Below are 24,375 nucleotides of genomic sequence, written 5' to 3'. Positions count from 1 at the left end.
GCCTGTGGCCATGTGTTGACATTTTTTGCTCCAAACTCAACTGTCAAACGTGACAGCTCCAGCTGAGTCTGTTGAAGATCCTCAGGCAGCTACTGTGACTTGGAACACAAAAAAGATCAAGATCAAGTGATTAATATGAATATTATTTCCTTTAATTTATTAAGTACTCCCAGCTCCATAAACAAACATGAAGAAGCAGTCTCTGTTATTTTACAGCTGCTGCTGCAACTTGGCTCTTTGGCAGCCCCTTCACAGTGAAAACAGTGAAACCGTCCTACATGGTTTGGGATTCCAGCTCATAGATGATTAGCCAGTTGCTCTCCCATGGTAAAAAGGGAAGAATGTTGGAGAGAGAGTACTTAGCAGTTTCATCAAATCAGATTGATGCCTGCCTCATCTCCTTAGTTTCTCTGCAGAAAAGCATCAGCTAGAAATCTGACATAGGGGTTGTCTGAGCAAAACTTTGTGTATTGTAGGTTTGAGAGGGGATTTGAAGTATTTAAGGGCATTTCCTTGGCCTATGATAGGCAGAATGGCTAGTTCTGTAGTCTTCTGATGGGGCCTCAAAATATTCGAAGTATTTGAAAACCATAACAAACTCACTAAACTTCAGACCCACTGGCAGTACAGGAATGTAATGCTTGTGGCTGGCTTCTGGTCAAATAGCCACTAGATGGTGGCTCTAGGAGCACAGATTCCTCCCTAGGTCTTGCCGCTCACCAGCTTTAGGAAACATGGCTCCCTTCACGCTGACTCCCTCTCCCCTCAGGTGCATTTTGTCTCATCTCTGCTGGGTTCTCCTAGGAAACGTTCTCTCTTACCCATCTTAAGGAAACTTCCCAAAACATGCTGACTGTGGGGTTTTGGTGCTGCTTATTATAAATGAGTCAGAGAAAACAGGGTTAGAAGAGACCTTGAGAGGTCACCTGGTCCATCTGCCTGTTCCACAGTTGATCAACACAGTCAGATACTGATCTAGTCTGTGCTGGACCTTTGCTATCTCCTGGTCTGGCACCATGGTGGAGGCTACAGTATTTCCCCTGATAACTTATTCCATGGCTACAATATCATCTTTAGTGTGAGAAAGCTTTCCTTTGTACCTAGGCAGAATCTCTCTTTTTATGATTTAAGCCCCTTCAATTCTGTCTTGTTTTCCAAGGACATGGAAAGCATGCCCTGCTCCTAGCCAGCAATATATATTCTATTTGGAAAGTGGTATTATATCCCCACCACCCTCAACACTGCCTTGGTCATTTCTTCCACAGACTAAACACTCCCAGAGACTTCCCTCACAGATACTAGTGCCAAAAGCAGTGAAGTCCTGACAATAACATTAGTCCCCCTGAATGTCTACTAACGTAGAATCATAGAATGGTTTGGGTTGGAAGGGACCTTCACAGCTCATCTGGTCCACACCCCCTGCAGTGAGCAAGGACGTCTTCAACTAGATCAGATTGCTCAGAGCCCCATCCGACCTGACCCTGAATGTTTCCAGCAATGGGGCATCTCTCTGGGTAAACTGTTCCAGTGTTTCACCACCCTCAGCATGAAAAATTTTCTTCCTAATGTCTAGTCTAAACTTCTCTTCTTTTAGTTTAAAACTGTTACCCTTTGTCCTATTGCTACAGGCCCTGCTAAAAGGTTATCCCCATCTTTCGTACAAGCTCCCTTTAAGTACTGAAAGACCTCAATATGGTCTTTATGGAGCCTTCTCTTCTCCAGGATGAACAGTGCCAACTCTCTAAGCCTCTCTTCACAGGGAAGGTTTCCAGGCCTTTGATGATTCCCCCCCTCCACCCCCCACCCCTCTTCCCTGCCCCTCTCTACCAGGTCCATGTCTTTTGTGCTGAGGACTCCAGAGCTGGACACAGTATTCCGGGTGCGGTCTCACCAGAGTAGAGTAGAGGGGCCGAATCACCTCCCTCATCCTGCTGGCCATGCTTCTTCTCATGCAGTTCAGGACAGGGTTGGCCTTCTGTGCTGCGAGCGCATATTGCAGGTTCATATCCAGCTTCTCATCCACCAGTAACCCTGAAAGGAGGTTGTAGAGAGGAGGGAGCTGGCCTCTTCTCCCAAGTGACAGGGGACAGGACAAGAGGGAATGGCCTCAAGCTCCGCCAGGGGAGATTTAGGCTGGACATTAGGAAAAAATTTTTCACAGAAAGGGTCATTGGGCACTGGAACAGGCTGCCCAGGGAGGTGGTTGAGTCACCTTCCCTGGAGGTGTTTAAGGCACAGGTGGACGAGGTGCTGAGGGCCATGGTTTAGTGTTTGATAGGAATGGTTGGACTTAATGATCCGGTGGGTCTCTTCCAACCTGGTTATTCTATGATTCTATGATTCCAAGTTCTTCTCTGTGGGGCTGCTCTCAATCTCTTCATCCCCTAGCCTGTATTGATACTGAGGGTTGTTCTGAACCAGCTGCTGGACCTTGCACTTCGCCTATGTATGAATAGCCATTCAACAGTCAAATGACCAGCCTGGCAAGCAGAAGTAAATAAACACGTCACTTCCACACACTTGCTGATATCCCCTGCTGTATGGCTTCACATATGCCCAAAACCCAAAGTGAAACTCAGTCACTCAGACCTCACAGGACGCTTGCACAGTTGTATGCAAATTCACTGGCTTTGTGCTGCTTTGCTTAGTGGCAGTTGGATGTGGGCATGATGGCTGGCTAGGAAAGGTGAGGGAACAGCAGCTGCTTTCCACCTGGATGGAGAGAGACTATTCTGAGCCTGCCATTTGAGTCACCTGGGGCCAGCCGTAAGGGATGGGATGGGATGGGATGGGATGGGATGGGATGGGATGGGATGGGATGGGATGGGATGGGATGGGATGGGATGGGATGGGATAGAGGCAGGTCTGAAGGACAATGAAGTAGCACTGTGAGGAGGCACATACTATTGGAAGACTGGGAAGAACTGCAACATGTCTGTGCAAGTCATCAAATTGTGAAAAAAGGACTGCTCTGTTTCCTGACTTTGTCTTGGCTGGACAAAGGGCCCTATTTCATTCCTTCCCGCTGTATGCATGCTGCTGTGCTGCCTTTTCACTCTAGGTCCTGCTCTGAAGCAGCGATGAAGCTATGGTGCATCAAACCAAAGACTATGACAACTTTCAGTGAGTTCCCTCTCCTGTCTTCCTTGACAGCACAAGCTCAGCACTCAGTGAGGGCTTGGAATAAAGTAGGAATGAAGTAAAACAGTCGTGTTGCCAAGTCAGGGGAAGCAAAGCCAAAAATTGGCGTAACATTCAAAGAGTACGTAACTGGCATCATTAAAATGTACTTCTTCACCTTATTTCAAGATCCAGGACCTGCAAGACACTGTACAGAATTTCCAAAAAGCACCTTTTAAGCAAGAGTCGAAGTGACTAATACTCAGCATATTAATTCACTATTGCAGATAGGTATCAGACCAAACAAAAAACAACCTCTGAAAACACCAGGTCACCTCCTGAACAACAACAGCATCCAAAAGGATCTTGGGGCTCAGGACACATGTCAAACTACCTGCAGGAATGTCTCCCTCTCTTAGATGGTTTCAGGACAGTGTGGTCAGCCACTGGGCCAGGAACATATAAAATCAAAGTATTCTGAGCTGATGCGCAAGTCATTTACTCTCTCTCTTATCCTGAATACACTATGTGAGACCCGAGTTATCCTTAGTGTATCCACCACAAGTTCAAATAATTCCTTTTAGTGTCTAAATTTTATAGTTCTTATCTAAGCATTGTATCTCACACAGCTAGGATAAAGCTGTATGGTGGAAATCATGCGCCAAGCAGAAGTCTTCGCTGATGAGCAGCTCACAAGTGTTCGATTTCTTTCACAGTCATGACCACTTCTGACCTCTTCTCCATGTGAGTTTAGGTTATGATGTGTTCTCAGGTTAAAAAAATCTGTACGACCAGAGAAACTCCAGATGGAAGGCTGTTTGTTTTCACCTTCCCCTGAATGTCCTGTCAAGCAATCTGCTGCTACTCCAAATCCAGACAAACAAGATAACTGCATGCGCAAATCCTGTTTGTGCCGTTGGGCTTCTTCATTCTAAATATAGCTGGGTGGAGGAGCCCTGACCAATAACACAATGCAATCCTCTGCTCATCTGCATTGTGGCCCTGGTACCTGCATGGGCAATGAGGCATTTTCCTTTAGTTGTTCCACCAGACTCAAATTATAGGGGTATAAAAGCTGAGCAAACATTCAAAAACATCACTTGTGCTTCCTTTGCAGTCAATGGAAAGAGGGCAGGATTCCACAAGGGTGATTCACCCCACCTCTCCCAGGACCCTTTTTAAAGGTGAGGTGACTCACTCTCCGAGGTGCCTTCCCCTCTAGTCAGGATGTGGCTGCTCCTCCAGTAGCAGTGAGAATTTCCCTCTCTCCTGCTGGCTGCAGGCTGATGCGGCGCGCTCTTTCACTGCAAATTGCTCTCACTCACTCCATTTTAAACTTGGAACTCCTCCATGAAAATGAAAGGCTCATTTTCACAGGGATCTTCCAAATGCTTAACACAAACCCTCTGTCAATTGGCTGGTGAAGCTGGGTTTACTGCAGCCTATGCTCCAGCATAGCAGGCTGTCCAGCCTGACCTAATAAAGAGATTCACATTAGTGTAGCTTTGGTGGAGTGGGCCAGCTTCTCCATAACTTTGGGTATTTCCATAGCCCTTTTCTTTCCCCCATAGCATTAAGCATTTCCCGGGGAAACTCTTTCTTTTTGTATTTCAAGAACTTTGGACTTTGAAATCCCTCAGTGGCTCAACTCCTTGATAAAGATCAATAGTGACGGAGGGGTTTGGGTGTTTATGTGTTGGGTGTGGTTTTTTGTTTGTTTGGTTTCGTTTTGAGGGTTTTTTTGGATGGCGAGGTTCATATGCACTTTGTACTTTGACTCTATCCTAGCAAGGGGAATGACAACTGGAGGTGGTTGAATTTTCAAATCTCTGTGTCTCCTTCATAGAATATTTCCCTGCAATCCCAAAGCCACACAAACAGACCAACTGTGCAAGAATGGAAATCCTGTTCAGAGCTCAGCTAGGCTTTTTCTGTAATGTCCTCTCTGGGAGATCTTGGAAGAAGTTGTCACAATGGCCAGATTTTCATCTTTTGACAAACATGCTGTATGTTGGCTCCATTTCCTCCCTTGCTTATCACTATTTTGTTAGCTTGAAGATAATTTCCAGGAGATCTGCTCTCACCTTAAAGTCTGATCAAAGAAAATTCCCTGTTATTTAAGAAGCTATAGGGGAAAAGGGTGGGTGTCTTTTTGTCTGGTAACAGTTTATTTTAATCTGACTGTTTTCTCCTTTTGTAATCCATAAGAACTTGTGTTTTTAGAAGGCTTGCCAGTTATGATAGGTTTCCTTGACGTTACTGTAGCAGACAAGGCTAAACACAGCTGTCTGGTGCCTGCAATCCTTAGGAGTCCTACAGGACCGGAGTCAGTAAAAATAAACTGAACTTTAGACATACTCAAACCAAGGGCTTTTTCAGCCTGATTCTTTGTAAAGCGGCAAAAAGTCAAAGTAGATATGAGGGAATAATTTCATGTCTGGGGTCACTCCAGTAGCTTCTCTGGCACTGCTCAGGATTAATTTGCTGCAGTTTGTCCTCTACAGAAATCCTTGTACTAGGAACAGGCAGTACATAAATCAGAAGTCAAGGCTCAACTCCTCGACATTTATGTTCAAGAAATCACAGAATCCTAGAATCATAGAATAACCAGGTTGGAAGAGACTCACAGGATCATTGAGTCCAACCATTCCTATCAAACACTAAACCATGCCCCTCAAATGGATAGAGAAGATCTACTAATAGAGATAGCATGCAATAAGTGTCAATCCAATACTGCATTTGAGTTTTCATTAACTTCTGGAGTGGAAACAAACATTTCAGGAAAATATATGCCAAAAAACTTTAAAACACTCAAACCCATATAAAGATGAATAATTGTAAGAAGGCGATAGACACTATCGTACATCATCTTTGATTTTACAGTCCACATTTTGATTGTTCATCCAGTTTTTGAAGTAGGAGGGTTCAGTACAGCTGAGTCATAGGCTGGAAGGGCATCCCAGGTGTTTACTATTATCCCAGCATGACACAAATGCAAAGTGCATCCAAAGCTCCAGCAAGTCAAAATGCTCTACTTCTTCTCTTGGATAGGTTGCAGTGGATTATTATTGTTTGACTGCAGATTTTAGGCTTAATTTGCAGCACAGAAGGAGAAACTTTCCTCCAGATGGTAGTTCCAAAGAGGAGCTTAACTCAGATACTCCACAGCTGTATCTATATTACCATACATGGGCACACTTCCAAGTTTTTCATCTGGAGGCACACTCCAGACATGTCCTAGTCCACATGCTTGCCAAACTCTGAGCTTTTCTGTTGCCCAGCTTTCCACATAGAGGCAACCCAAACCAGATGATATTGACCGTCTCTGTGAATGGGTCCTAGTGAGGGTGGTGAGTGGAACTAATCAGGACATGCCATCTTATGTACCCGTGGATGGATTTGGCCTCTGGGCTGGTATTTGAAATAGCCTCCCTTCCTCTTCCAGCAGACAAGGGGATACTGAGGATGCTGCACTTGAATATGCTAATGGCAGGTGATGCAAATACCCACCCCATGCATCCCTTTGGCACAAGTGTAAATGACCATCTGAAGCCCTGCAAGGGGCCTTAGGAGAAATGTATCACTTAAACCCTGTGTGAAGATAGGGGGCACAGATGCAGAAAAGCATTTCAGCACAATGACATATTGGGGAATGAACTCAGAGACATTAAAGAAGGATGAATGACGAATGGGGAAAGATTTAGGAACTCTTCCAAGCACCAGACTCTTGCTTTATTTTCAAGTGTACCACATTATAGCAAAGTGGCATGGTTCTGTAATGTTTCTCCTGGAGAAACTGGAATTAAATGTTATTCTTAGAAATTGTATATGCAGGTGTTCAGCAGATATTAACAAATGTTTCACTATTAATTGCATGAGAGGTAGTTTCTACAGCAAACACTTCATCTTCTGATTCATACAACACCTCTTCTGTTGCCTCTCTACCTTTTAAAATCTTAAAGTGTCAGTAATGCAAAAAACATACGACGCACAACTTTAACAGATGGATAGTCTCCCAAAATAGCAACGTGCATTGTACTTGTGCTTCTCCTGAAAGCCCCTAGATGACTTGTGGGAATCCCCATCAGGGCATAGAAAGAAAACCATGTAGTTTATATGATCAGTACAAGACTTGATTTGTAAATAAGTGAATACTCAAAGCAATAATCATAGCAAAAAACCAGGAGAAATCTGCAGGATTAATTATGTTCCCAGACATCAGCGAGTGAGTCACCCTAAGCACCATGAAGAGGACTGGTTAAATTAATCAGAGAAACCGATCCCTGTGTACAGCATTCAGCAATATCTCTCAAGTAAACAGCAGACCAGGTTGCTGCCAGGCCCATAAATACACAAACACACACACACACACACACACTCGAACACATGCTTTCTTCTCATAAATGGAAGTTATATTCGTAATAAATATTGGGATTTTGGGGGCAATTTATACCTAACTTCACTGCTATTGCATTGCTTTTGTGAGTCAGGTGAATTCAGCAGAAAATATCATGGCAATGTTTCAAAGGGGCACACTGTGTTTCTAAAAAGCGTTTCTTCATTAAAAATGCATTAAAAACCACTGAAGTCTGAGGTACATATCAATATTACAGTAGACACTTGAGGTTTACTTTCCTAAGATTGATCTCGCTCCTGTGTAAAGTCTGCCTCGGTTAACATCAGCTGTTTGGTTTTGTTGAGTTTTTCTAAATTGCTATGCCCATGTTGAAAAAATCTGCTTATGAATATTGCAGTGTAAGCAATGCTTTCTTTTAGGAACAGTTCTATTTTCTAGAGTGGTGAAAAAGCAGTATCAAAGCTTGACATTATTTTTCCATGTTCAAAGACTTGTTTTTAATCAATAGATTTATCTTGTTCACTGCTAATTTGACACCACTGAAACTAAAGGAGTTGCAGACTCTTGTATATGAGTTGAATTTGTTTCTAAACACATATATGAATAAATAGAGAATCTGCAGCTACTCCAGATACACTGACATGGCAAGGGCTATCAATCCTCATGCTCCAGGGTAAATAATCTGGTAACCAGCTGAGGTCAGGGAGAAATATCCCCCACTGGTATAATACTGTCTAATTGGATTCATTATAAGCTTTTTATATCTTTCTCTAAAAAATCTTATGTTATGTCTAGATGGACCAGCAGCCTGTTCTGGCATGGCAATTCCTGTGTATCCAATCCACAGAACAGCTGGCAATGGGTGGCATGGATCCTGTAAGTACCACTCAATCAGCCTCACACCAGCTGGAAGGGACTTCGTCTGTATCCCCATGGTGACACTGAGTGCTCCAGCTGAAGTCTTAGTCAGGAGGTGGGAAAGAAGAGGAGGCTTTTTGCCATGGTGAAAATGTCTGTGGAATGTCTGATTTACAGATATTCTGACCTGTCATCCAGGCAAGGATGAGAAAATTAGTATAGAACATAACAGAATAGAATAGAATAGCATTAAGTAATGTAGCGTACCATAGCATAATGTAGCATCAAACAGATCTGAAGGCTGTGTATGGGAAGAAGAATAAATGGATTTAAGCCAGTGCTAGTCTGTGAAGCACTGGCTAATCAGATGCCAAGCTACCTCCTTTACTTCCACCTGAGAGAAGGAGAACAGTTGAGTGGGCTGAAATGAAGTACAAAATAAAAGTAGACGTCCATTGTCAATTTTATACAAAGAACAATAAATCTCCTCATTATATTACAGAAAGACAAAGTACGTTAATACTTCTCTAACAGTGCTTCCCACAGAAGCAAAAGCTGCATCTGCTTGTTAAGCTACAAGGTGCTGGGGTGATCATCAGTGAAAGGGAGCAGAGGGCCGTATGTGATGCAATTAGGGAGGCTGCTCAGAGACCAATTTACTGCTAGATGAGGTCCCTGCTATCAGAAACAGAGATTCTCCCAGGCTATAAAAATGAGGAGACAGATCAAGAGACTTCTGCTGCCCAACCTGCTGAATCACAGGTTGAGGTTTATTTTCCATCCACTGCTATTCTTGCTAATATGTCACACTTCAATGACACTTGAGGCTCAAAATGGAGCAATTTTGTTTGTCTGGCTGCTTGCCAGTGTAGCTGGAGACTTCTGGACTGTGCGCTGACAACGGTTTTCTCAATTAAAAGTAACTGTACTCTCATTCTGTCCCCACGAGGAGAAAAGGTTGTAAAGCATCATCTTCCTGTCTCTTTATGTGGAAAACCCAAGTACTCAGACAGGAATAAAAATAGTGTACTTGGTTTCCCTTTATACTTATCATGACCAGTGAATGGAGCAACTAGAATGAATGTTTTAGCTATTCAAAGGAAGTTCCTTGTAGATAAACATATCTGTCATTTAGCATATACAGACTATCCCCATAATCACTGAAATAAACACTGTTGCCTCTGTTTGTCTCTGAGGAGCAAAACACTGTTGACAATTGTCTTACCATTGCAATGAATTCAGGTAGCTGAGCTAGCCCCGGTAGTTCTTCTAAAAAAATGTCTTTTCCTCTTTAGACCCATCTTCTTATATTTGGGAAGTTTTGAGGAAATCCTTCTAGTAAAATGGGACATAGGTCTTGTTCATGCTAAAGTCCATTTCTCATCTGCTAGAAGATGGTCAGCAGGTGAGAGTGGCTCGCAAGCAGCTCAGGCCCACTTCCGAAGCCGAATCTGCTCCATATAAATACCTCCACCATGTGATGGCACATGACTTCCAGTCTTCTGCATCTCTTGTGGTGAAGAATATGAACACGAAAATTCAACAGCTCTGTGTCCTACCTGCACCAATCTCAATGTAAAAAGCAAATGGGACCTCTATGAACTTCTTCCATTCCTGTTGGCAGGTGATACGTGGCTCTCAAGCAGCTGGAGGTTTTTTAATTTTGAAATCATGGCATGGTGAGTCATCCTCAACAGAAATATTGGAATAAACTGGCCTTTGTACACTTGGGACTCAGAGCCTAAGCAATACTTTTCTTTTTGCTGGCATGGGCTGTGAGCAACGGAAAAGTGTCAGCGGAATGGGGGCTGATCTTTCATTCACAACACGCTTTTCGAAATCACCTTTGCAATCTGCTTTCCTTCAGGTCAGCCTCAAGATACACCTGAGCGCTAGTGACCCCCAGGCAATGTTACCAACATGTGTGGACAGAAGGGGCAGCCACAGCATTCATACGCAGACAAATCCATCTGTGCCGGTGAGCTACATAGCACATACAACCATGGCACCATCAAGAGAGGTGAAAGGGCTATACAGCAGGTCTGTAGCCCTCCAGGAGGTTCCCCAACTCATGGGGGCAAAGGAGGTAGCACAGAGACAGCAGCAAGTATGTGGCTAATGTTGGTGGGGATGAGTGACTACTGACTCACTAGTTTTCATTGCTTTTCAGTTTGTTTTTGGGAGGGTGTTTGTCTGCCATGCTGAGAGCATGTAACATCAAAATCCCACATTTTTCCATGGGGACTGGGAATCAGCAAGGTGTTGACTCATTTGGTTTCACTCCTGAGGTCCTCAACTCAGACTGCAAAGGACTGCCAGGAGAGAGGTAGAGTTCAGAGTTTCCAGAGTGTCAAAGCTGACACTATTTCATTTCACTATATTTCATCCCATTTCTGATTCAAAGGGGGATTCTGTTTCAGAAAACCTTAGTTCTCAGGCACAAGAAAGTGAAGTTTGAGGCTTTAAAAAAATAAATGTGTAGTTAAAATTATTCTGGTACAATCCAGCTCTTAACTTGAGAGGATGCAAAAGAGAGGGAGGAAGGGAGAGGACAATTAATTTATAATCTGGTTTTTAGTAAGGTGTAAATTTACCACCCAGACTCCCACGCATTATACCACAGACAGGAAACCAGCTGGTGGAAGGGGCAGTGAATTTGTTGTTCCTTCTCGCACAATGACTGTGTGTTATTTATTTCACAGGCCTAACCATGACTGGTATAATTTTTAAATCTTGCCCTTTTATGTTTTCAGATCAGCTATGCATTTCATCAGCCTCCTGCCCACCACCAACCATAAAATATGAAGCTTTGTGGGAAAGCAGAGATGTAGAAAGAGTTCCTTATGAAACCATGGCTGGGATTGTCCCAGACACCTCCGGCCATCTGCTCTCCAGGCAGCAGCTTTGTGATACAAGGGACAGTAAACATCAGCTTCAGAAAGTCAAACGGTTGGGCTTTTTGGCTTCCTGCCCACGGAACAAGTTCTCCTGACTACTGAGGCATGGCTCAGAAAATAAAAGGGCTCTTTAATGCTGATATCTTTGGATGCTGCTGTGCAATATATCTGGAATTGGTCCAGGGTATTCAAACTTGCTTTGCATCTTAGGTTATAAAACAAATCCAAACATATCACTCCTTTCCTGTGCTCAGTTTTCGTTAAAGTATCTCCTGCTATTAGTTCTGTCCTGTCCAGCCTTGAACAATGCAATGTCACCAGCCTGCTGCATTGCCTGTGCTAACTAGAAATAGATTGTATCACTGGTAGACTGGCAGAGATGGCAAAATTATATTTTTTTCCCAGTCCACAATGCAGAAACTGTGTCTATTTGTATAAGTTCTACCTACAGAAATTCTGCATCTTGCTCTTTCCTCCTGACTGTAATGTCAGCCTGGTCAGAAGAAGGCAACACTCGAGTGCAAGGCAATTTATAAGGATGAGGCAGGACTGTTGTATTCTGGAGGGCCTTACAGCTGAACTACAGGAAAGGCGTAGATGGAGACAAAAAGGTGATCAGCTTCTATTTATGGAAAAAGAAAATAGACTGATATTCTTCAGGAAAAGAGAATGTGGTGAAATCTGAAATGATGCAGCTTTCCAGATTGATCAGAAAGTGTGCAATTGCTCACTGCAGAGGAGGAGCAGGGGACACTGAATTAAATGATCAGGCAGACTGTTTCAAGCAAACTAAGGGAAACACTCTTACACAGCCCATAATTCAGTGAGGAGAGTCACTGCCATAAATTTTTCGCTGTCATAAATCCACTGCCATAAACTTCTGGAATGCAGAACAACTCTAAGTCCCTAATGTACAGATTTTATTAGAGATTAGGTAGGTCCCCTCTTCTCATCCTCTTTCTCTTTTTCTTTTTCAGCAGCTGCTACCGATACCTGTCAAAGACATGATACTGTCTTGATGGGCTTTTGATTTGACTCAGTGCAGCCACTCTGATGTGATTTAATGGACCAGCTCCTCTTTGGAGTAATTCCAATGCTTTCAATGAATTTGAAGCAGAAATGATTTCCTACATGTTTGACAATTCCTGCTTTGTTTCCATTTCGGCATTTCCTAAGGCTTAAAAGCTGTACTTAGCCTCTGAACCTTTCCTTTGAGTTGATGTGTCAGTTCTCTCAGTTGTGCTCAGCCTTACATTAAGACAAGCATTAAAAAAATCTACTGTAATATTTTATTAAATTGTCACAACAAATAGTCCCAAACGATGGGCTGAAACTCTCAAATACCGTGATGATGGGATGAAGATATACTACATTTCTGCCACTCTGGATCTGAGCATTTTTAAGTACTTGGCAAGAAGGGACAGAAAAATTGTAAAGGGCACATCCTTGTTGCTATTAAGGGAAAAGCCTGGAAACACCAGTAAAAGGGCTGAGTACCACTTAGCAGCCATAGTCAGCTGGATCAGGTCTCAGCCCCCTGAGGCAGCAACCTCATCATCTGGCTGTTTCTGCAGAAGAGGCTGTTTCTGCTGTTTCTGACAAACATCCAGAAAGGTTTCTGGTTCCCCAGGCCAGCTGTGCCTCCAGTTGTGCACCACTTCCAGATAGGGCACAGGACCCTGCATCCTTCTTCCTCTCCCCACTCCGCTGTCTGTCTCTGATGGAAGAAAATCTTGAGCATGAGGGATGAGGCAGATCTTAGCGCCTCCACTTGCCAGAAATAGCCCAGCTTTTCTTCCATCCAGCCTCTAACCATCACAAATGCCATAAACACTTTGGGGCAGGGGCTGTCTTGTCCCGTCACACTGATACTGGCTATAGGAGTCTGAATATAATTTGGACTTCTCATCCAACCTAAAAAATAATAACTTCCTGTCTATCTGGCCTGGACAGGCGCACACTCTCCTGGGTGGAAAACTGGTTGGATGGCCGGGCCCAGAGAGTGGTGGTAAATGGTGTGAAATCCAGCTGGAGGCCAGTGACAAGTGGGGTTCCCCAGGGCTCAGTGCTGGGTCCAGCCCTGTTCAATGTCTTTATCAATGACCTGGATGAAGGTATTGAGTGCACCCTTAGCAAGTTTGGGGGTGACACTAAGCTGGGTGGAAGTGTTGATCTTCTGGAGGGTAGTGAGACTCTGCAAAGGGATCTAAACAGGCTGGACCGCTGGGCTGAGACCGATGGCATGAGGTTTAACAAGGCCAAGTGCCGGGTCCTGCACTTGGGGCACGACAACCCTGTGCAGTGCTACAGACTAGGAGAAGTCTGTCTAGAAAGCTGCCTGGAGGAGAGGGACCTGGGGGTGTTGGTTGACAGCGACTGAACATGAGCCAGCAGTGTGCCCAGGTGGCCAAGAAGGCCAATGGCATCTTGGCTTGTATCAGAAACGGTGTGACCAGCAGGTCCAGGGAGGTTATTCTCCCTCTGTACTCGTCACTGGTGAGACTGCACCTCGAATCCTGTGTTCATTTCTGGGCCCCTCACCACAAGAAGGATGTTGAGGCTCTGGAGCGAGTCCAGAGAAGAGCAACGAAGCTGGTGAGGGGGCTGGAGAACAGGTCTTACGAGGAGCGGCTGAGAGAGCTGGGGTTGTTTAGCCTGGAGAAGAGGAGGCTGAGGGGAGACCTCATTGCTCTCTACAACTACCTGAAAGGAGGTTGTAGAGAGGAGGGAGCTGGCCTCTTCTCCCAAGTTACAGGGGACAGGACAAGAGGGAATGGCCTCAAGCTCCGCCAGGGGAGGTTTAGGCTGGACATTAGGAAAAAATTTTTCACAGAAAGGGTCATTGGTCACTGGAACAGGCTGCCCAGGGAGGTGGTTGAGTCACCTTCCCTGGAGGTGTTTAAGGCACGGGTGGATGAGGTGCTAAGGGGCATGGTTTAGCGTTTGATAGGAATGGTTGGACTCGATGATCCGGTGGGTCTCTTCCAACCTGGTTATTCTATGATTCTATGATCTTAAAAGTATCTCCACCCTCTGTAATGATAAGAGATATTATCATACTCCATAACCACAGGAAGGAACCACAAGTTTGAGAATGGTGATGTGCACTACATATCCTCTCTGGCCCTTGCTGCAAAGACCAGCAGTACCTGCCTTTGGGCTTGCTTCAGTGCTGAGAAGCTGTGCAGCCATGGGAGTCTGCACGGTGGTGTGCAGGGCAGCCGTGGGAAATCCCTGGTCATTAGGATCTTGCTGCCAGCTCTCCTGGTTTCTCCTCCTCCTGAGGAAGTGATTCAGCAAAGCAGAGCAGGGGTGCTAAACTTTGTGTTATCATCTGTTGGAAAAAGCAACCTGTCAAGGCTAACACAGTCCACAAACCAAGCGTACAGCAGTATCCTGTATAATTTATCAAGGACTACAGTATAAGCCCAGTCCTTCATCTGTTTCCTGAAAAAGAGCCAGAGAGTCCTTCCTCCTAGATACTTTAAAAATGAGTCTTGTGGTTGTAAGGAGAACATCTGCAAAGCTGGAGTGGCAATCAAGCCAGGGCGTCTGATCTCACCTTGACTTGCTCTTTCAAAATAGCCCTTTTCTATGATATTTGGCACTGGTAGAAGGGACTGTTTATTGAGAGCTATCAATGGTCTGGCTCAAAAGAGACAGCAGCTTCCGTTTTCATTTCCTGAAAGCACAGCTGCCAAAAGGGCAAAGAAAGTTGATAGGATAACTGAAAATAAAGGTGGGCTGAACTTTGACTGGGAAGGAACTGGGACTGCCCTTCTCAATTCTGCCCACTCTCAATCCCACATCAATGGAGCCCCAAAATCCAGAATGTAGTGGGTTTTAGCCCTGCTAGCATTCAGTAGAGCTGGTTCTCCAGGTTATGTCTTCAAAACCAGTTGCAAGAATATTTTGTCTTCCATGTAATTTCATCTTCACTGGGAGCTCATGAGGCCTGATTAATAAACCCCCTGAGATTCTCTTTCCAAATTACATTTGATGAAATGTAACTCACTTTTAATGGGAGACAGAACCATTCCAAAGGGTTGATGGTTCTTTGGACTCTAGGGATGTCTGGTTTCATGTATCTATTTGCATGAGTGTAGATAATGGACTTTGTCCCAGTGGAAAGAGATCATTCCACTACACAGCTATCCATCCATCTCTTATCCACACAATTACCATAATGACCATCCCTCACAGATTCCAGCCCTGCTACTATTTCTTCTCACCTTCCAAGACTTGATTTACTTTCAAGAGTTTCAGTCTTTCATCTGATTGGCTTGCTTTCCTCTGGCTTTCGTATTTTTAATACACTATTTAGCTTATTCTGCAGCCTAGTTTGTCACAGGAGAAAAACCTCTTTTGTTGAATTATTATATCAACCAGATGTTCCTTCCAATATGCTGATGCTCATCCAGAGTCTGAATGGAGCTAAATGATTGTAGGAGTGAGTTCACCCTTACAAAGCAACCCCAGCTGAGAGATTAAATATTAGATGAGTGCTCACAGTTGGGAGGCTAATGGCAATGCTTCAAAATGTCTGGCCCTTTTGCCCATCCAGTTCCCACTAGTAATGTCAGAAAGTACATCACACACCAGCACTATCTACCAGTGAGAATTTCTGTCACACTACCAAGGCCATTTTAGAATGAAAAATATCGTTAGTGTTATCTCCTGTAGCCAGGGCTTGTTCTTGCACACAGAACGTGTGTGTAAACTATTGCTAATCCTCTGATAGCTGCTGTTCATATCTACGCTGTTTTTTTATTTCCAGCTAAGCATCGTGACAAAAAGCTAGTTGGTGGTGTAAAGAACAATTCCCCCAGTTCCTGAAGCCCTGCAAATTCAGGTGTAAACCTTTGACTGAATAGATGTTCTGAAACTCCCTTGTAATTTTGCTATTGGCTTCTGACCCATCCCTCTCCTGTACAATTGAGTAAGCCTAGCAAATACACCTTGACCAATGAACATGAAGATGGGGCTAGGAGTGTGCTCTTTCTAGACTTCTTCACTCTGTGAATGGGAGGACAATGCAGAGAAGGGTGATACTGAAAGACAGATGTGCCTCTGCAAGGGTGAGAAGTCCTCCAGGCAGGACTAAGCTTATCTGGCCAACTACCTAGGGTGGCAGTACTGAAGGCAGCAGAATCAATGTTACATAGACTTTATTTTGCTTACTTAGATGTAGAGGCATGGTAGAGGATGGACAGAGGGCTATGTCTGTTCTAAGTTGTCATCAGCTGATGGTACATTGGATAGATTGATTGGATCATATTTTGCTGAGTTTTTGCTTTACAGAATGGGACACAGTTTTCGTATGTAAGTGCATTACTAAGGATAGTGGTATGTTTGCTTGTTCTTTATTGCATAGTCCAGCCAACTGCTTGATGTTGGCCCTCATACCCTATGAAAAATGTGGTGGTGTATTTATGGAGGAAGCACTCAAAATCATAAAATCATAGAATCATCAGTTTGGAAAAGATTTCTTGGATCATCAAGTCCAACTATTCCTATCAAATGCTAAACCATGCCCCTCGGTGCCTCGTACACCCGTCCCTTAAACATCTCCAGGGAAGGTGACTCAATCACCACCCTGGGCAGCCTGTTCCAGTGACCAATGACCCTTTCTGTGAAAAATTTTTTCCTAATGCCCAGCCTAAACCTCCCCTGGCAGAGCTTGAGGCCATTCCCTCTTGTCCTGTCCCCTGTCACCTGGGAGAAGAGGCCAGCACCCTCCTCTCTACAACGTCCTTTCAGGTAGTTGTAGAGAGCAATGAGGTCTCCCCTCAGCCTCCTCTTCTCCAGGCTAAACAACCCCAGCTCTCTCAGCCGTTCCTCATAAGGCCTGTTCTCCAGCCCCTTCACCAGCTTCGTTGCTCTTCTCTGGACTCGCTCCAGAGCCTCAACATCCTTCTTGTGGTGAGGGGCCCAGAAATGAACACAGGATTCGAGGTGCGGTCTCACCAGTGCCGAGTACAGAGGGAGAACAACCTCCCTGGACCTGCTGGTCACACCGTTTCTGATACAAGCCAAGATGCCTTTGGCCTTCTTGGCCACCTGGGCACACTGCTGGCTCATGTTCAGTTGCTGTCAACCAACACCCCCAGGTCCCTCTCCTCCAGGCAGCTTTCTAGACAGACTTCTCCTAGTCTGTAGCACTGCACAGGGTTGTTGTGCCCCAAGTGCAGGACCCGGCACTTGGCCTTGTTAAACCTCATGCCATTGGCCTCAGCCCAGTGGTCCAGCCTGTTTAGATCCCTTTGCAGAACCTCTCTGCCCTCCAGCAGACCAATACTACCTCCCAGCTTAGTGTCGTCCGCAAACTTGCTAAGGGTGCACTCAATACCTTCATCCAGGTCATTGATAAACACATTGAACAGGGCTGGACCCAGCACTGAGCCCTGGGGAACCCCACTTGTCACTGGCCTCCAGCTGGATTTCACGCCATTTCCCACCACTCTCTGGGACCAGCCATCCGACCAGTTTTCCACCCAGGAGAGTGTGCGCCTGTCCAGGCCAGAGGCTGAAAATTTCCTAAGCAGAATGCTGTGAGAAACTGAGGTCCAGGAAGACCACATCCACAGTCTTTCCCTCATCCAGCAGCCGAGTCACTTTGTCATAGAAGACAATCAGGTTAGTTTGGCAAGACCTGCCTTTTGTGAACCCGTGTTGACTGGGCCTGATCACCCGGTTCTCTTGCATGTGCTTCATGATAGCACTCAAGGTCACCTGTTCCATGACTCTCCCTGGCACTGAGGTCAGACTGACAGGCCTGTAGTTTCCTGGGTCCTCCCTGCGACCCGTCTTGTAGATGGGCACAACATCAGCCAGCCTCCAGTCCAGTGGAACTTCCCCAGTCAGCCAGGACTGCTGGAAGATGATGAAAAGGGGTTTGGCCAGCACATCCGCCTGCTCCCTCAATACTCTTGGGTGGATCCTATCTGGCCCCATAGACTTCTGAGTGTCTAACTGGCCAAACAAGTCTCTAACCACTTCCTCTTGGATCATGGGAGCTTTGTTCTGTTCCTCTGACACCTGGGGATGTACACACAGGGAACAATCATTTTAACTGATACCGTATCTTGGAAAATAAGCATAGAGATGTCCACACAAAGAGTAAGGGCAGCCTGGGCTGCAGTGATCATGCTTTGGTGGAGTGAGGGATATGGGACAGGCGAGAAGTATAGTCAGGACCCTAAATTTTAGGAAAGCAAACTTTCAGATCTTCAAGGAGTTAGACAGTAGGACCTCCTGGGAAATGGTCCTCAGGAACAAGGGAGCAGAACAGAGCTGGCAGTTAGTGAAGGATGCTTTCCAGAAAGCACAAGAGCGCTCAGTCCCCAGATGTAGGAAATCAGACAGGGAAGGGATGAGACCAACGTGGCTGAGTCAAAACCCGATGACCAAACTGAAGAGCAAGAGGGAACTGCACAGGCAGTGCAAGCAGGGACAGGGAACCTAGGGAGGATATAGGGATGCTGCCCAGTTGTGTAGGGATGAGGTCAGGAAGGCCAAGGTGCAGCTGGAGCTGAACTTGGCAAGGGAAGCAAAGAATAACAAGAACGGCTTCCATAGGTATGTCAACCAGAAAAGGAAGGTTAAAGAAAGTGATGAACAAGAATGGTGACCTCATATCAACAGACGAGGAGAAGGCTGAGGTACTCAACAACGGTTTTGCCTCAGTCTTCACTGATAACTGCTTTCCTCATCCCTCCTGGATCAATGGACAACAAGATGGGAACCAAGGGGTAAAGCCATTCCCTCTGTAGAGGAATATCAGGTTTGTGACCACCTGAGAAACCTGAACATACATAAGTCTGTGTGACCTGATGACATGTATCCCAGAATCCTGAGGGAATTGGCTGATGTTGTTGCCAAGACACTCTCCATGATATTTCAAAAGTCATGGCTGTCGGAAGAAGTCCCTGGTGACTGTAAGAAGGGTCCCCATTTTTCAAAAGGGTAGAAAACGACCCTGGGAATTACTGACCTGTCAGCCTTACCTCTGTGCCTCAGAAGACCATAGAACAGATCCTCCTAGATAAAGCACATAGAGGACAGGGAGGTGATTAGTGACAGCCAATATGACTTCAACAAGGGCAAGTCCTGCCTAACCACCCTCGTGGCATTCTATGATCGGTGACCACATAAGTGGACAGGGGAAAAGCAATGGATGTAATCTATCTGGACTTCAGTAAAGCCTTTGACACGGTCCTCCTCTCTAAATTGGAGAGATATGGATTTGATGGATGGACTGTTTGGTGGATAAGGTTGGATGGTTGGATTCAGAGAGTAGTGGTCAGCAGCTTGATGTCTAGATGGAGATCCGTGACAAGTGGTATCCCTCAAAGGGCCAGTGCTGTTCAATATTTTCATTGACAATATGGACAGCAAGACTGAGTGTACCCTTAGCAAGCTTGCAGATGACACCAAGCTGAGTGATGCAGTTGTCACACCAGAATGACAGGATGTCATCCAGAAGGACCTGGACAAGCTGTAGAAGTGGGCTTGTATGAACATCATGAGGTTCAACAAGGCCAAATTCAAGGTCCTACACCTGGGTCAGAGCAACCCTCAGTATCGATACAGGATGTGGGATGACAAGGTTGAGAGCAGCCCTGCAGAGAAGGACCTCAACATGAGCCAGCAATGTGCACTTGTAGCCCAGAAGATCAACTCTATTCTGGGCTGCATCAAAAGAACTGTGGCCAGCAGGTAGAGGGAGGTGATTCTCCCCCTCTACTTCTTTCTCACGAGACCCCATCTGGAGTACTGTGTTCAGTTCTGGAATCCCCAAAGTAAGCAGGATATGAAACTATTGGGATGGGTCCAGAGTAGGGCCACAAACGATGATCTGAGGTCTGGAGCCCCTCTGCTATGAGGACAAGCTGGGAGAATTGGAGTTGTTCAGCCTGGAGAAGAGAAGGCTCCTGGGAGACCATATAGTGGCCTTTCAGTACCTGAAGAGGGCCTAAAAGAAAGCTGGGGAGGGACTTTTGACAAGGGCATGTAGTGATAGGATGGGGGGGAATAGCTTTAAATTGGAAAGGGGAAGATTTAGATTAGACATAAGGAAGAAATTCCTCACAATGAGGGTAGTGAGGCACTGGAACAGGTTGCCCAGAGAAGTTGTGGATGCCCCCTCCCTGGAGGTGTTCAAGGCCAGGTTGGATGGCCTGGTCTGGTGGGAGGTGTCCCTGCCTACGTCAGAGGTATTGGAACTGGATGATCTTTAAGGTCCCTTCCAACTCAAATCATTATATGATTCTTTGATTCTATATGCAATTATGTATTTGAATTTCATATACACATATAGATCTATTTTACTCAGATATAGAAACATTCATGTCAGAACATGCCTGCATCATGTACACATATAAACTCATGCATATACCCACATCTATTTTCACTCTTATACATGTATATGTGTAAGCACGCATATACTTATATACACTCACAATTTCCCAATTAATATCATGGTTCTGTCCTGATCTGTTACAAGACAGAGGCAGAATTTCTAACTTTAAACAGCTGCAAATAAATGGTACACCCTGTCGTGGAACTAATTGTTTCCAACAGTATGGTTTTAGCTGTGGGATCGTTCCTTTTAAGATAGCGTTAAAATAAATGAATCGTTTATACTTTTTTTAAAAAAAACAACCAAAACCAAACTTATTCTCTTTCTTTGCTTTCATTTTAATTTCAGAGCTTCAGTATATGTTCAGGACCTCCTGGGCTCCTTTTGTGGGATGTCAGTTCTGCAATTTATCTAAGTTACAAATTGGTGTGCTTTGCAGGTTTGTAGCTTGAACCAGAACTGCTAGTGGGAGACTCAAATGAGTAAAATGAAAGAGACCTTCCAGGCACCACATGAATTTACAGCACAGATTGCCAGTGCCACCTAGAAAACAGAATGATATCAAACACTAATCCATCTATGTCTGCAGGATTCTATGGAATTCAGCATGGCCAAAAATGGACACATCAGCCTTTTTAAAACATAAGTTACATTTGTCATGCATCAACGGAACAGAAAGATACAGACTGGCTCTCTCAAGGCATTATGAGACTTGTAGATATGCTTGCATATACTTACTGCATATATGTATTTCTGTAGTTAAGCTACTGTAGGCATGTGTTTTCTCTATGCAGAGTGCATTAAAATACTCTCAGACTACATTTAATAACGCATATTCCTGTACAATGCAATTCTGTGTGCAAGAGCTATTGATGACCTTCCCATGCAAACCAAGATGCAATGAATGTGGTGAAAGGTGTACACGCTTCTATGATTCCAGTCAGTAGATTTATGATTTAATAAACAGCACAGGGAAAAAAAACAGCTAAAAAAGCCCCTACAGCCCTGCCAGTCTGCTGAGAGCCCCTAATTGCTCCAGAGCTCAATATGAAGCCACAGCTTAATAAACTCCACCTGGTATTGCCTCACCAATACTGCTCTGTACATCTCTATTGCCCAGGATGTCTGAGGCTGATTTTATTGTTCCAGGTCTTTTGATTATGTTCAGCCTAAAATGAAGGATCGTAGATTCTAATTTGTGGTGACCTTGTTTTGTGAGAGAGCCTTGGGATAAGCAAAAATAGAAATAAGGTTCATGCTTTTGTGTTTTAAACTATTTATTGTCACTGCAGTGTACAGTCTAAATTCTACAAAAGTTCTTAACCTGCGTATTAAAACATATGTTTGAGATTATTTGTTTTATCCAAATATAAGCATGAATTTAAATCTACATCTACAGATCAGAGCTTGTCTTAATGAAGTCGTAAAGCAAAAGGTGGTAACTGAGTTCTCTCAGCAAGTCAGAATGAAGCTGTTCTAAAGTTCTAAACACTGTGCAAACTGTGACATTTATTGCAGCTAATGTCATAGGAGGAAGGGAACATTTCTGGCTCAGGGAAAAGATTGACACTGACAGCTAATGGGGAAAAAAGTACAGAACTCCTAAATCACACCAAAAGTAAACACAAAACCTGAAACTGTCACTGTGTTAACAGCTCTAGAAAATACAAAACTCTCTGTCTGTCTAGCCAACATCAGAAAATGAGGCAAAAGTGTAAAACCAGAGAGGAGTATAAATTCATTTCAATTGCTCCCAGATGCCTCAAGTGGGGAGGAGGAGGAGATCAAATCAGCTGTATTGAAAGAGGGAATCCAATGTATCTGAAGCAGAACAGGACAGAAGTAAATTAAAGCTCACATTAATGGTACTGGAAAATGGACAGTCTTTTCCACAGGGAAGTTTGATCTGAGTACAAGTAAAATGAGGTTTCTGTTTGATTTGATTTAAGAGGAAAACACTAAAAACCTCATGGATATACAACAGGAAAAAATATCCCGATTTAATTTTAACAAATTAAAGTGAATGCTGCAGATGGAAGAATGATAGGGAGGTCATTAGAGGTTAGAGTAGATAAAAGGTCAGATTCCAGAAAAATCAGTCTTCTCAGCCATTTCTTTTCACCTAACACAGCACCCATGTGTTGTTGAGCCATCAGTTTTCTATTTGTGAGCTTCATATTTATACTAGTTTGATATTGTTTCGCATATACAAGTGCTAGTGGATCTGAAAAGGTAAAAGCAGGCAAAATGTGGCAAAAGTCACCATTTGTTTCTTTGGCCAAAATGCTCGAAGTGCTGGATATCGTATTGCTTCCAATGTTTACTACACTGGACACAGAACAGACAGCTGTGTACAAGCTTGCCCTGGCAAAGGAGCAGAGTGGGTAACCTCATCTACCCTTTGAGTCTATGAGCTTTGATGATTCATGTTTTGCAAGTGCAGGTTTGCTTATAAATAAGAGCAGGTTTAGCAAGTGAAACCAGTTAGCTTTTAAACACAAACTAAATGCATGCCTCCTAACAAAAGGAAGAGCTTGAAGTCAAAGAGCAAATCCCTCTTGCTGTGAAATGCTTTCCAGAGTTTAATTTCACATGTAGGACCAGTAGCACGCACAGCAGGAAGGTAGAATGAGTCATGTGGGGATGTCGGGAACTGGGATGAGAAAGCATTGCAAAAGTACTCATAACACAAATCGCTTATCATCCTGTTCTTTGTTCTTCAAACAGAGATGACTTTGGCACTGTATCCTGTTCCAACGAAAGAGAAAAAAACAGGAGGGTGCTAGACTGAAAGCTAGCCACCTACCAGCACTCCTGAAAGGTAGAACAACTGTTTCTCTTCCAATGCTGTAATGCAAGACAAAGGAGAGAAAATAATATTTTTAGAAATTGGGACTGCTTCTTTGTTGCCCTGTTTCTGTGTGGACTGATTTATTTCAGAGTGGATGAGAGAGAAAAAACATTGTTCTGATTTGACAGAGTTCCTACCTGTTTTCAGAATCCTTTGTACCATTCTGTAAAATAAAACGCAAGGCAGAAGTGTTCAAACATCTTGGCAATTTCAGAAACTAAAAAAAAAACCCTCCATCCAGTATATCTCAGTTTGGTCCTGCCTTATCCTTCATATCACTACCTGTTCAGCTGAGAGAAAAGGAGCCACTGAGGAAGAGGGGATTTAGCCTGGCTCCATCTCAGGGCAAGAGCAGACAACCTTAAAAGAGTCTACATTGGTTACCATTTCACAGGGGGGTTTATTCCTGACTGCCACCTGCACAAGTGAGGCCACTTCACTTAACCTTGTGCAGAAAAAAACCCCACCAAAACTCTTCCCATCACATTTCTCTGGATTGGATGGTTGAAATAGCGCCTTCAGGCAATGGCAGAATAGTGATAGTTACAGAATAGGCACAAGAATCAGATCCAGCTGCATATATGTAGGGTTTTTTTGGTGTTCCTAGGGACTGATGTTGTTGTATCCTGTTTTTCCCCACTCTTTTTCTATTTATGGGTAGAAATAAACATAGACACAGATACGTTTCCTAAGATGCACCTGTTCTTAACAAGGCACCAGGTACCAAATGCTGATTTACAAATATTCTTCTCCAATGCAGTCTTGGTACAAATCCAGATATACACATAGCATAATATCAGATTAACTTTTTAAAGGAAAGTGAGAGAGATTTTCTTACCGATGTGGTAGGTAATTTATCTCTTTGTGAATCAATGAAATCAGGGCAAAGACAATCTATATTAGCATAGTTTATCCTCCTCCTTTGGTGATG

General features: G+C 44.2%; 1 long non-coding RNA gene across 1 annotated transcript; it reads right to left on the bottom strand.

Moving 5' to 3' along the window:
* On the bottom strand, window positions 1–24,375 carry LOC138716826 (uncharacterized). The gene is made up of 3 exons (XR_011336746.1): window positions 24,283–24,375; window positions 1,892–2,031; window positions 1–98 (listed from the first exon to the last, which is right to left on the bottom strand). It is a non-coding gene; the product is annotated as an uncharacterized lncRNA (long non-coding RNA).

The sequence above is a fragment of the Phaenicophaeus curvirostris genome, chromosome 1 (genome assembly GCF_032191515.1).
Source record: "Phaenicophaeus curvirostris isolate KB17595 chromosome 1, BPBGC_Pcur_1.0, whole genome shotgun sequence".
NCBI lineage: Eukaryota > Metazoa > Chordata > Aves > Cuculiformes > Cuculidae > Phaenicophaeus > Phaenicophaeus curvirostris.
This window is presented reverse-complemented; position numbering and strand designations above follow the sequence as displayed.